The sequence below is a fragment of the Pristis pectinata genome, chromosome 8, assembly GCF_009764475.1.
Source record: "Pristis pectinata isolate sPriPec2 chromosome 8, sPriPec2.1.pri, whole genome shotgun sequence".
Lineage (NCBI taxonomy): Eukaryota > Metazoa > Chordata > Chondrichthyes > Rhinopristiformes > Pristidae > Pristis > Pristis pectinata.
This window is the reverse complement of record NC_067412.1, coordinates 42,466,688-42,479,198: the sequence shown is the minus strand read 5'-3', so window position 1 is coordinate 42,479,198 and position 12,511 is coordinate 42,466,688. Positions and strand designations below refer to the sequence as shown.

General features: G+C 39.0%; 1 protein-coding gene across 1 annotated transcript in view; it reads right to left on the bottom strand.

The window, feature by feature from the left end:
* Positions 1-8,915, bottom strand: part of LOC127573740 (transcription factor 20) — a 45,254-nt gene extending 36,339 nt beyond the window's left edge. Inside the window, exon 1 of the mRNA XM_052022222.1 lies at positions 8,567-8,915. The gene's annotated coding sequence lies outside the window, so the exon portion shown is untranslated. The remainder of the gene's footprint in view (positions 1-8,566) is intronic.
* Positions 8,916-12,511: the final 3,596 nt, after the last annotated feature.

The window sequence follows — 12,511 nt, the reverse complement described above, 5'->3', positions numbered from 1 at the left end:
CACAAATTCATATTCTACCATGTGAGTTAAGGTATTGAAATTCAAGTAACTAAATGAAACTGGAAATTTTTAAAATGTCCAAAATCTGCAATGGTGCCCATGAAACCGGATTGTTGTAAAAACCCATAAGGAAATTTCCCATTATTATCTGGTCTGTCCAAATGTGATTCTGGACCCATTGCGATGCAGGTGACCACTGACTCCCTTCTGAAATTGATAGGAAGCCACTTCAGGCCCACAGGGGGATGGCCAGCCAATAGCCTGCACATCCTATGAATGAATGCCTGATGCCAACATGTGAGACAGTCCAAACTAGACTATTCAAGTGGTAAGGGTTAGGATCAAATAACTGTCATCCACATTGCGACCAACAATATAGGGAGAAAATAGGCAAGAAATCTAGTCTGGAGAGTGCCAAGAGCCAGGAACTAACATAAAGCAACATACAAGTTCCATAATCTCTGGATATGCAAATTAGCACAGAGAAATAAAGATTAAGGAGGCAAACACATGGCTGAAGCAGTATTGTGGAAAGAAGGATCCCTTTTGTGGGATACTACCACCAGTACTACGACAGAAAGGAAGTATACGTTAAGACAGTCTCCATGTGAAGCAAGCTGGAATCAGGTACCTAGAACACAGAACAGCACAGGAACAGGCCCTTCGGCCCACTATGTCTGCACTGAACACAATGCCAAATTAAGCTAAATCTCTTCTGCCTGCACATGATCCATTCCCTGCATATTCACGTGTCTATCTAAAAGCTTCTTAAATGCCACTACCATACCTGCTTCCACCACTACCCCTCGCAGTCCGTCCCAAGCACCTGCGCTGGATCCTTTAAACTTACCCCCTCTCACCTTAAATGGATCTCTTCTAATATTTGACATTTCTACCCGGGGAAAAAATTCTGACCGTCTACCATATCTATGCCTCTCACAATCTTATAAACTTTTATTAGGTCTTCCCTCAGCTTCAGGTATACTGTATGTTGAAAGAATGGGTTAGTCAGAACGACTTTAAATGACTAAGTGGGAGAGGGCTCAAATGGAAAAAGTAATCATAGAAAAATCACAGAAAGGTGATCATCCGGCTTCCCATATCCATGCCAGCCCAAAAAGGATCTTTTTAAGTTAATCCCACTTTCCAGCGATCAGTATGGAGCAAACTTCTTAAACATTGTCCCTACATTTAAATCTAGATAGTTATATAGACACAAAAAGCCAGGGATCTATAACAAAGCCCTGCAGAACCACATTATATACAGATTTCCACTCAGTAAAACTCCCCTTGACCATTATCCTTTGCTTTCTCCCACTGAGCTAATTTTGAATGCAACATGCCACTTTCCCTTGGATCCCATGGGCTAATTTCCTGATCAGTCTGCCGTGTAGCACTATGTCAAAAGCCCTGCTAAAATCAAATGCACTTCCATCATTGAATTTTTGAGGAGGTAACAAAGAGGGTGAATCATTAGTCAGACAGAACCTTCCCTTAAAAAACCCTTGATTAACCTGTGCTACTTCACAGCTGCTGCCTAGGCCCTATATTCAACTCCCACTGCAGTCTTAAATCCTTGCCTGTTTCTTAAATCCATCCATAACCTCTCCACAGCCTGCTTTCTCTCATTATATCCCCCTCATCACTCCCTAATTTCATCCTCAATTACGTCTGCTCCTTCCCCCCCCCCCCCCCACCCCGCCTTGATTAACAGTCTCAGAATATTTTCCAATAATTTCTTCACTACCAATGTTAGGCCAACTATCTCGTTTACTTCTTTCTCCCTTTTTAAATGACAATACCATATTCACAGTCTTCTAGTCCTCTGGCAACACACCCATAGCCTGGAAGGACTACAAGATGATGAGTTCTGCCACTCCCCACCTTGTTTTCCTTAAGAATGTGGATACATTTTATCCAGGCCTGGCAACTTATTCCCTTTTAAATAAGCTGGTCCCCTTAAAATGTCCTTTCTCCTTGTTTACCATTTCTAACATTTCATATTCTTCTCTTCAGTATCAATGTCTAACACTCCCTTCTTTCAGGGAAACAGGTGGTAAGTATTCTTTTAGCACTCGACGTCTCTTTCACCTCCATACTCAGGTACCATTTTGGTTGGCAACAGCTCCTACTATTTGTTAACTTTCTTTCCCTTTGTGTATTTATAAAACATCTTAGCATTTTCCTTGATTTGACCTGCTAATATTTTTCTAAGGACCTTCTGTGCTTTCCTAATAAATATCAAAACCAAAGCAAAATCATTCAGCAAAAAGACAAATTAATTGAAACAGGAGAAAGAAATAACAAGTACACCATTAAAATAATTAGAATAGGTTAAAATGTGAGGTCATGACATGCACTTTTTACACAATCACCGTGTACAAAGCACTGAATGAACTGCAGGGTAATGACATAGTGAGCATTACAGAAGCATGGCCCCAAGATGGTCAGGACTGGGAACTAAATCCAGGTTACACAATTGGTAGGAAACATAGGAAAATTGATAGATGGACAGCACCAGTGATTGAGGATTAAATATCACAGCACTGAAATAACATAATTTGAGAAAGCAGATAATGGAGAGTTTACAAGTGGTTATAAGAAATAGGCAAGGATTTAAGACGACAGTGGGAGTGGTTTGGAGGGCTCCAATGACAGCTATAAAGTGGTAGAACATATAAGTGCAGAGATTAGACAAACATGAAGGAAAGAGATTATAGTTTAAATGAGGGATTTTAACTTTCAAAGATTGAGACAAACAAACTAACTCAGGTCTTTTCCTGAATGTATTCTAGCTCATGTTCTCAAGCGAATTCAGCAAATTTATTGCAACAATAGGTCCTAGAAACTAAAAGGGAGCAGGTCATATTGTATTTATTAATGAGTAATAAGCCAGAGTTGGTTAATAGCATAGCTATTTGGTATTGCGTTTGAAAGGGAAAAATGACAAATGCCTCTTATGTTTCTAAATTTATGTAAGAATTTCTTTAATGAGACATCGACATGATAAACTGGAAAACTCTGTCAATGAGCAGAATTACAAGATCAGTAGGAGGTGCTCAAATAAATCTATTTATTTATTTATATGATAGTTAATACTGGTAACTCTACTTTCCAAATGAAAGCCAGTCATGGACAACTAATGAGAAAAGGAACAAAATAAAACTAAAGGAAAATATACAATTAATGCAAAAGCTGGCATGACTGTTCTTTGTATCTATCATATTTAGCAAACAGTGACATAATAACATTGACAAAAAGGGAGTTTGAAAAGGATACTAAAATCAACAAAAATCTTTACAATTTTTGTTAAAAAAGGGTAGTCAATAGCAAAATAGACCATCTTTAAAATGCATCAAGTTGATGTTGAAATGAAAGTAAAGCAATAGCAGTTGTGTTGATTAATTACTTGTGCAAGTATTTACAGCAGCGGAATTCCCCCCGATTCAAGGCAGGGGCATTCCAAGTAATATTGGATCAGGGATGGGGACATAATTAAAAGAAGCAAAGTCACAACAAGAAGGAAAATAATGGCACTAATGAGTGCCAAGTCCCACCTATTCCCATTGCTTTGAAAGAAATGGTTGAGAAGATTGTGGAAGTCCCATCTGATTGCTATAATGTGACAACTGGTGTACCATAAGGATCTATGTTGAGGCCTTAGTTACTCAGTATATTTATTAAATGTAATAATGAAAGAAAGGCAGAACTGTGAGTAGAGTGGATGAAAGCAATAAATTATAAAAAAGATAAATTAATCAATTGGATAAAATCGTGGCAAATATTATTCCATATAGTTAAATGGTCCTAAACAAATCAGAATACTTGTCAAAAGGTGGAAAATGAGAAACAGTGGATACTATAAAGGCAGGTATCTGGAGTTAGATCATGGATTAGCCATGATCTCATTAAATGGGAGAACTGGCTGGAGGCTCAAAGTGGCCTCCACCTGTTCCTATGATAAATCACTGGATTTTGAGAGTAGAGACCAGAACATTCATTTGTTCTAGATACTGAATAGATTAATTCACCTCAGGTGGCAGCCACTCAACTCATTATGCCTGAGTAGACTCATTGAGAGTGCAAACTATTAGTTCTGCTTCTTGCAAACATTTCTTTTTCAAGAATTTATCCAAATTCCTTCTGAAAGTTACTACTGAATTTTTTCCAAGATCCTTTTAGACACCAAATTCCAAATCATAATAATTTATGGATTTGCAGGTTTCTTGACTGATTGATTCCAGGGTAACAGCTAGGGCACATGGTTAGGTTTAGCACCCCGATTTATGGGAAGGGAATTCTCATTCTTCTTATTCCTGGCAGTGACACTTGTTGTGCATGTCCATGTTGGGTGAGGCAAGGATTGTGTTTCATTATGGTGCTGTGTGATCGGATAGTCTGTCCTTTGGAGGGTTCGCACAATAATTTACGTTTGATTGATGTCAAGGAGGTGGATTGGGCTAACCTGCAGCCTGTATGAATTTCAAACATTCTCCATATAACAGGCCTCACAGCACTGGGGACTTGGGTTCAATCCTGACTTCTGGTGCTGCCTGTGTGGAGTTTGCATGTTCTCCTGTGACTGTGTGGATTTCTTCCAGGTGCTCCAGTTTCCTCCCAAATCCCAAATATGTGCAAGTTGGCAGGTTATTTCACCACTGTAAATTGCCCCTAATACGTAGGCGAGTGCTTGAATCAGGGGGAGTTGATGATAATGAGGCGAATAAATAAAAGGATTATTGTAGAGTTAATGTAAATGGATGGTCGATCTTTGGGGTGGACTCATTGGGCAGAAGGGCCTGTTTCCATGCTGTATGGCTATTGTGCATGTGATATTTTCTCACTTTTGATTCTTTGGTGAATTAGTTATATCTGTGTTCTTTTGGTTAAATATGTTCCTGGTAGTGGAAACAATTTTTTTTTAAATTATTTTATTTATTTTTTTAAGAAAACAATCTGACCTACTGTGGTCTCTCCAAATTCTGAATGGTTCTCTGATTGTGTGTGTCACCAATAACACCAGAATTTCATTAATCATGTAGGGGAAGGAATTACTTAAGTTAGTTTTATTGAGAGGACAGGCAGAAAAAATGTCTCCATAGCATATTTGATGTTTTGTTGGTCATTATTTTATAAGTATAATCAGATTCCAATAAAGTTGGTATGAATCATAGAAGTGAAAGAACAAATATTTACAGAAAAGTGTCCTGTGGCAGCTCCTATCATGCAAGTTAACAGAAAGACTTTAAAAACACACAAACTTTGGGGGAAATAATCATAAAAACACTCATTTGTTTCCCTTTGAACATGTGTTTATTAGTTATGAAATCATTGGACATGGGGAACAATGGTTGCATGAGAGTCAAGGATCATCCAGTTTGGTAATAGATTCTGCTTTCTATCCAACAAAAAAATCTGCTGGAGAAACTCAGCAGGTTATGCAGCATCTGTGGGAGGAAAGGAATCGTCAACGCTTTGGGTCAAAACCCTGCATCAGGATGAGTTCCTCCAGCAGATTGTTTGTTGCTCCAGATTCCAGCATCTGCAGGCTCTTGTATCTGCTTTCTACCCAATTGGCTGTGGTTCACAATTATAGATGTGTTGGGAACCAAAGACAAGGAAATTGGAAGTCACAAGGTAAAATCACCAGAAATGTATTCAGCATGATTTTGTCGACACTAATCACCCTAACTCTTGTTGTATTAGTGATATACAATTAAGAATAAAGTTGAGAATTCTTGGGTGTGCAAAACTACAAAGCCCAGCCAGCATTAACAAAAATCAGCCATTAATAATTTTCTAAGGAAAAAGCAAAGATAACCATTATACATTTTGTGCTGTCTCCATGGTGATATGTCTCCAAGGAAATCTCAAATAGTCTCAGTCAGGGAAAGGGGCAATTATGGGCATACAGGTTTTCTACTAAAGACTAGTGCTGATAGGTTTAGAATACAAGGATCTAGGCAGATAACCACATATTAGAAGGAAGAGAAAGATATTCTACGTTCAACCACATTGGGGCTAGTGACCATCCAGGATCGTTACTCTTAGTTTTCCTTAAACATTTTTGTTTTTGCTCAGAATTGCAACAAAGAAGCAGGCTAATTCTCCACACAATACTTCTAGGACCAGGAATTTAGTGGAAATGGATGAGGAGTGAAGTTATGTGTTGGCTCTCTGTTTGAGCTCTATCAGAAGGACATGTGTTCAAGCACAATTCCAGAATTGTGCATACAATTTAAACCAATTTCTTTGCCATGTTGAGGGAGTACTATACTCAGTGGAGCCATTTCTCAGATTTAAAAAATGTTGAACTGAAACACTATCTGTTAAAGCGTACATAAAATATTGAATATATAATTTAAAATGGATGGTAGACTACTTCCAGCGTCATGACCAACATTTATTTGTCCACAAGCATTATTATGTTGTTTCTATTTATAGGACTTCGCTAGGTGAAAATTGGTTGTTGTATTTGCCTGTGTAATAATGACTTCCAAGTAATTTACTGATGGCAAATTATTTTGAGCTGTCCCATGGAAGTGAGTTATCAGTATAAGGGATTTTTTTTCACATTTCAGAACAATCACAAAGTGAATTATTTTGAGTTAATCAATTTGTAGTTCTGTGATTTTAATGTAGGTTTGATGTGAACATGGTTCTTCTTTGTCTGGTCCATGGTAGGAATAGGAACATGGAAGTAGGACTCCACTGACTCTCCCCATGGTCCATCAGACACTCACTGGCTTGAACCACGCTTGATTAATGGCCAACGGACCAGTCACCATCTCTGAAGCCCCAGCCCTTCCCTCCTTGCAATTGGAAAAGTGAGAACAGGATGTGACATTTGTTTTATATTTGAAAAACAAAAAAAACCTGTTGCAATGGAAACAGAATTAACACTTCAGGTCAATGACCCTTAAGAGGTAAAACCGCCGGCATTTTCTGCTTTTGTTTTAAATTGGTGGAATCCCATAAATTGCAGACCCTGGAAGTGAGAAAACAACTGTCATTCAGTTCAAAACTATCCATGGGTAGAGGGAAGACATGCATCTTTGGAATGGACAGCATAAATTTTCAACCTTATAACCAGGTTGATGACAGAATTAACAAATTACTGCATTTTTTTGCTTGGTTAATGGTTAAAAAAAAATCTTGTGCCTGTGATCACATCAGGCATTACAAAGCATTTATCATTCAATGGCGATTTCTTTTTGAAGTGTAATCATTGTTATGATATTAGAAATTAGTTTGCACAGTAAGCTCCCACAAACAACAATATGATAATAACCAGGCCACCTTTTTTTAGAGATGCAGATTGGAGTATAAATTTTGGCCAGGACGCTGGGAGAATTCTTCAGTAATATACTTGCCATAACATCTTTTACATTTACATTTTCTATCATGAAAGACACCTCTTTAAACAGTTTTGTATTCCCTCAATACTTCCACTGTCCTGTTTGTCTCCAGAGCAGGACTTTAGCCCACAACCTTCTGACTGGGGCAAGAGTGCTATCACCACCTTTCAACCATCCACTGGGGGTTTGAGCTTAACTATCAAGAGTACTATCCAAGTACATTAATGTCGATATGCAGCCAGGACATCACATATTTATAACCTGTGGTAAACCGTTAAGCTGCTGAAATTTCATCACCTAATTTGACAGAAGAGACACGAGGATCACTCTCCCCCCATACCCCACACCAAGAGTGACACAGATAAATCCCAGAGTGTGTAGCAGCCTGTTAGTAACATGTTGCCCCTGTATTTCTATCAGTCAGGTTAGTAATTCTAAAACCTTGCACACAGTTCCAAATGTAATATTTACATGCACATATAAATAAAATCATTCCTTACATTGAATCCTCCTCCCTTCCAGATCTCTGCCAATGCCTCTCAAGACAGGCAGCCTTACACTTAAAGCCAGTTTAAAAAAAAATCCGTGGGCTGCAATTTGCATTGCCAGACCTCCAGATACTAGCAGACAGGTTATCCTGTTCGAGCTTTCTATATACCCGGCAATAGAGACTGCATCAGCAGTCAGCCAAGGGGCCTCTCCTCTCTTCAAAGACACGCCACAGAGAGAGAGAGAGAGAGAGAGAGAGAAATAAGAGAGAAAAGCATTGCAGAGGAAAAAAATTGAAAAGCCAAGTAGACTTACATCGGATGTTGCTTCTTCAGTTTCTGAAAAGATTTCTCCCTGCAAACAGTACTTTTCCCTCCTCCTCTTAAAAGATATTAGAGTTTGGAATTGAAAATATCAGGGACTAAAATGCCCAGCTGATCCTGTCCAGTCTCCCTGCTGCAGAAAGAAATCGAACATCCAAAGCATGCGTTAGACAGGAAAACCAGCTACCACTGGCCACTTCGGATCTGAGCTCTGCGACGCCGATCGGAATCAGGATCGACTCCGATCTTCCCCCACATTAACCCCCCCCCCCCCCCAGTCCCGCCTCCTCCCGCTCACTAGATCAAGTCAGACGCATTAATTCACAGCAATCCTCTGCCCTCGGGTAGGTGCTTTGTTTTTTGTTGCGGGCACTGTTAATATCTTGCAAGATTTACCTGCAGTCATTTTCTGCTTCCCAGGTCTTCTTTATCTGTTCCACAGGGAATGTGTGTGAGTGAGACAGAGGGGAAAAAGACGGGGGTGGGGGGTGGGGTAGACTCCAAAAAACACAATCTAGATCCTTCAGAAATCCAGAGAGAGGAAAAAATGCAGAATTTTTATTAACTCTTCATTCTTTCTGCGCAATCTCAGCAGCCATGTTGTTCCAACTCACGAGAGAGAGAGAGAGAGAAAACAATTAAAGACCAGTGACATCTAAATAGATGGGTACTAATCTCTGAAGTCCACCCAGTACAGTTTTTTTTCACATGGCTAAATCGTAGATTTCTCGTAGCTGGGGCAGGGGAGGTCCTTGTGAAGAGGTACTTCCCCTTGTCAGGTAGACTCTCACAGATGCAGTTCTGCTGGCAGCTGTCCGGTTGTGTTGGGAATATGGGAAGAGAGGAGGAGCTCACATCGGGACCTGCTCCAAAAGCTGATGACCAGCTCTCCATCCTAATGAGTACTCTTTCTTAATGAATTATAGATGTTTTAATTAGAAGTGTAAGGCCTGTTAGATTAATTCATCGTTAATCCACAATAACTGGATTTGTTTAAAATGCTAATAGGTGCCCACAAGGAGAGAGAAAAGGGGGATTTATTGTGAGGAAAAAATAGTATCATCCTGTCACATTTTCTAAAAATGGCACATTCTCTTCACTGTGAAAACTAATTAATTTTTTTAGAGGCAGATCCAGTTCCTTACATTCAATATTCCTTTTTCAAAGTAGGATTCCATAGGATCAAACCCCTTGGTCCCATTCACTCTGATACAATTAAAGAAGACCAACACCACTTTCTATTCACTCCTATCAGACATGATTCAAATGGATGATCCCTTCCATTTTATTCCTATAGTATAGAATTTATGGATGAATTACCCTCTCAGTTACCCACATTACATATTTCAAGCAGACCAATATACGTTAAGAAACAGGCTGACAATATTTCCAGTGTTGTAATGAGGAAACAGATAATGGTGTCCCTCAACTGAGATAGTATACTGAGATCCTGTCTGCCCTCAGGTGAATGGAAGAGATCCTACAATACCAAATTTAAGAGTAAGGTTGTTTTCCCAGTGTCTTGGCCAATATTTACCCCTCATTTAGCCTCTCTTGCTATTATGGAAGCTTGTGATATGCAAATTGGCTGCTGTATTTCCTACTTTACAACAGTGACTGTTTTGAAAGTACTTTATTGATTGTTAAATGCTTTGGGATATCCTGAAAACATGAAAAGCTCTATAAATTCAAGTCTTTTTTATTCTTCTTCACCCCTCCGTACACAATTTAAGGACCAAACCTTTCTCCACTCCTATTGCACGCAATTCAAATTGATCACTCATCTTCCCATTCTGTCCCATAGACTTCTAATGGATGAATCCATTCTCAGCTTGTCTTGTCGCACAGAATTTCAATATGCAAACTCCTTCTGGCCAGAATCAGAATTGTTACTTCTAAATGTTATCTTGTGACGTTATTAGAAGTTTCACATTGATTAACACTTCCTATCCATAGGAGGGCGGGGGGAGCAGGGGCACTGCTCATCAACTGAAGTATAAAAATGCGACCAGGTTTGCCCATTTCAGTGATTCAGGGTTGTATTATTGGTATTGGTATTGGTTTATTATTGTCATTTGTACCGAGGTACAGTGAAAAGCTTGTTTTACAAACCGATTGTACAGGTCAATTCATTACACAGTGCAGTTATATTGAGTTAGTACAGAGTGCATTGATGTAGTACAAGTAAAAACAATAATAGTACAGTGCAAAGTGTCACAGCTACAGAGAAAGTGCAGTGCAATAAGGTGCAAGGTCACAACAAGGTAGATCGTGAGGTCATAGACCATCTCATTGTATAAGGGAACCTTTCAATAGTCTTATCACAGTGGGGTAGAAACTGTCCTTAAGTCTGGTGGTATGTGCCCTCAGGCTCCTGTATCTTCTACCCGATGGGGTCTTTGATTATGCTGGCTGCTTTACCAAGACAACGAGAGGTAAAGACAGAGTCCAAGGAGGGGAGGCTGGTGTCCATGATGCGCTGTGCTATTATAGGTCCCAACGTCACATTAGAAGAATGGCAATGTGATTACTCAGTTAGCTCAACCAATATTCATCAATTAATTTAAATCAAAAACAAGTTAACTGCACCTTCATCTTAATGCTGCTTGTTATTTCTTGAAATGTTTGAAATTGCTGCCACATTTAGTGTTGGACCACTCAAAAGAAAACATAAGTATGTTTCAAAGACAGTCAGATGTATTTCTAGATACAGAAGGATTGAGGAAAATGGTGAGAAGGTAGGGTTCAAAGCTGTCATAGGGAGACATCTCATTTCAAATTCTTATATCATTGACACAATCTGATTTTCTACCTAAGATATTTTAGCCTATTTGTTTTTGCATTGGTCCTTTTGTGTTCTTATGGTTTCTGATAACATGGGTGAAGCTCCTTACCATGATATTCATGATGTTATACATTGATAAGTGCAAGGTTCAGACGAAGACAGAAATGGTGTTAGCATTGACTCATTTGAATCAGCCTTGGTTCTAAGTCAGAATGTCAGGGGTTTATAAACCACTCTATACTGACTTGCTGAAGTAGTACGAGGAAGCATTTCATTGTCATTTTGGCTGAGAAATTAAATTCAATCCTAATTTACCCACTCAGGTGCACATAAAAGATGATATGGCACTATTTTGAAAACCATTTCTCTCTGGTGTCCTGGCCAATATATATCTCTCAGACGAACACTCAAAAAATCTCATTATTTTGAATGGGAGCTTGCTATGTGCAATTGGCCACTGTGTCTCTTACAACAATAACTACACATTAAAAGGTAATTCAATAGTTCTAGGAGTACCTGCTGAAATCCTGAGGCAATAAAACATGAAAGTTTTTCTTTTACCTTTCTAATTTTCCACTTTGTATTGGTTTATTGTTCATTCACGATGTGCATGTCACCAGCAAGACTATTATTTAATGTTACTTCTTTCAGAAGATTGTAACCCTTTTGAACTGTTTGCAACTCTTGTGATGAGGATACTCCTCTAATGCTGTTGGGTAATGTGCTTAGGATTTTGATCGATTGCTGATAAAAGACTGATGACAAAAGGTTGGGGTGGTGTGTGACTAGAAGAGGTCTTCACAGGTAATGGTATTTCAATGCACCTACAGCTCTTGACCTCCCTGGTGGTGAACCTGGTGGGTGTGGGAGAGGCTTTCACTGAAGCCTTGTGAATTGCTTCATTCCTTGTCTCATGGAAAGGCAAGCAACCTCCACTGGGCCTAAATTAGTTTAAGGACACCGTGGGCTAATGAGAGGAAGGAAGAAAATAGCTCAAGATGATCACTGTCCATTGATCCAACAGGGGAAAAAAGACTACATAGAGTTGCTGGCAGAGCATTGTGTTAGACTCGGGCAATCTTTGCAACAGCCAAATAGCTCGTGCTTTTGATGCTTTACCATTGAGCTTATTAGGTGCGATACTGGCAGCCTGCCAATGCCCACAGAACCTTGTACCAAATAAAGATCAGTGCTTTTAAAAGAGGAGCACAGAAAAAGATCTTTCTGTTGAAAGGAATTAATTTCATTTCTACAGCATTTTTCACAAGCTCAGTAATGAAACACATTTGAAACATTATCACCATTCTAATTCAAAAAATGCAGTAGTCAATTTGCACTCAGATAGCTCCTACAACTGTTAAAATAGTAATGACTAAGGAAACTGTGTGAGTGACATTAGCTAAATATTGACCATGGTAATATTACAGTCTTAGTTTATTGAATTAAAACCCTATTATCCAGCAAGAGGTAACGAGAACAGTCCTTCTTTCTATTTGAAGGTGTTGGCTGTACCTCAGTTGTAGATCCCTCAGCAGTATCCAAATAACAATGCAGTT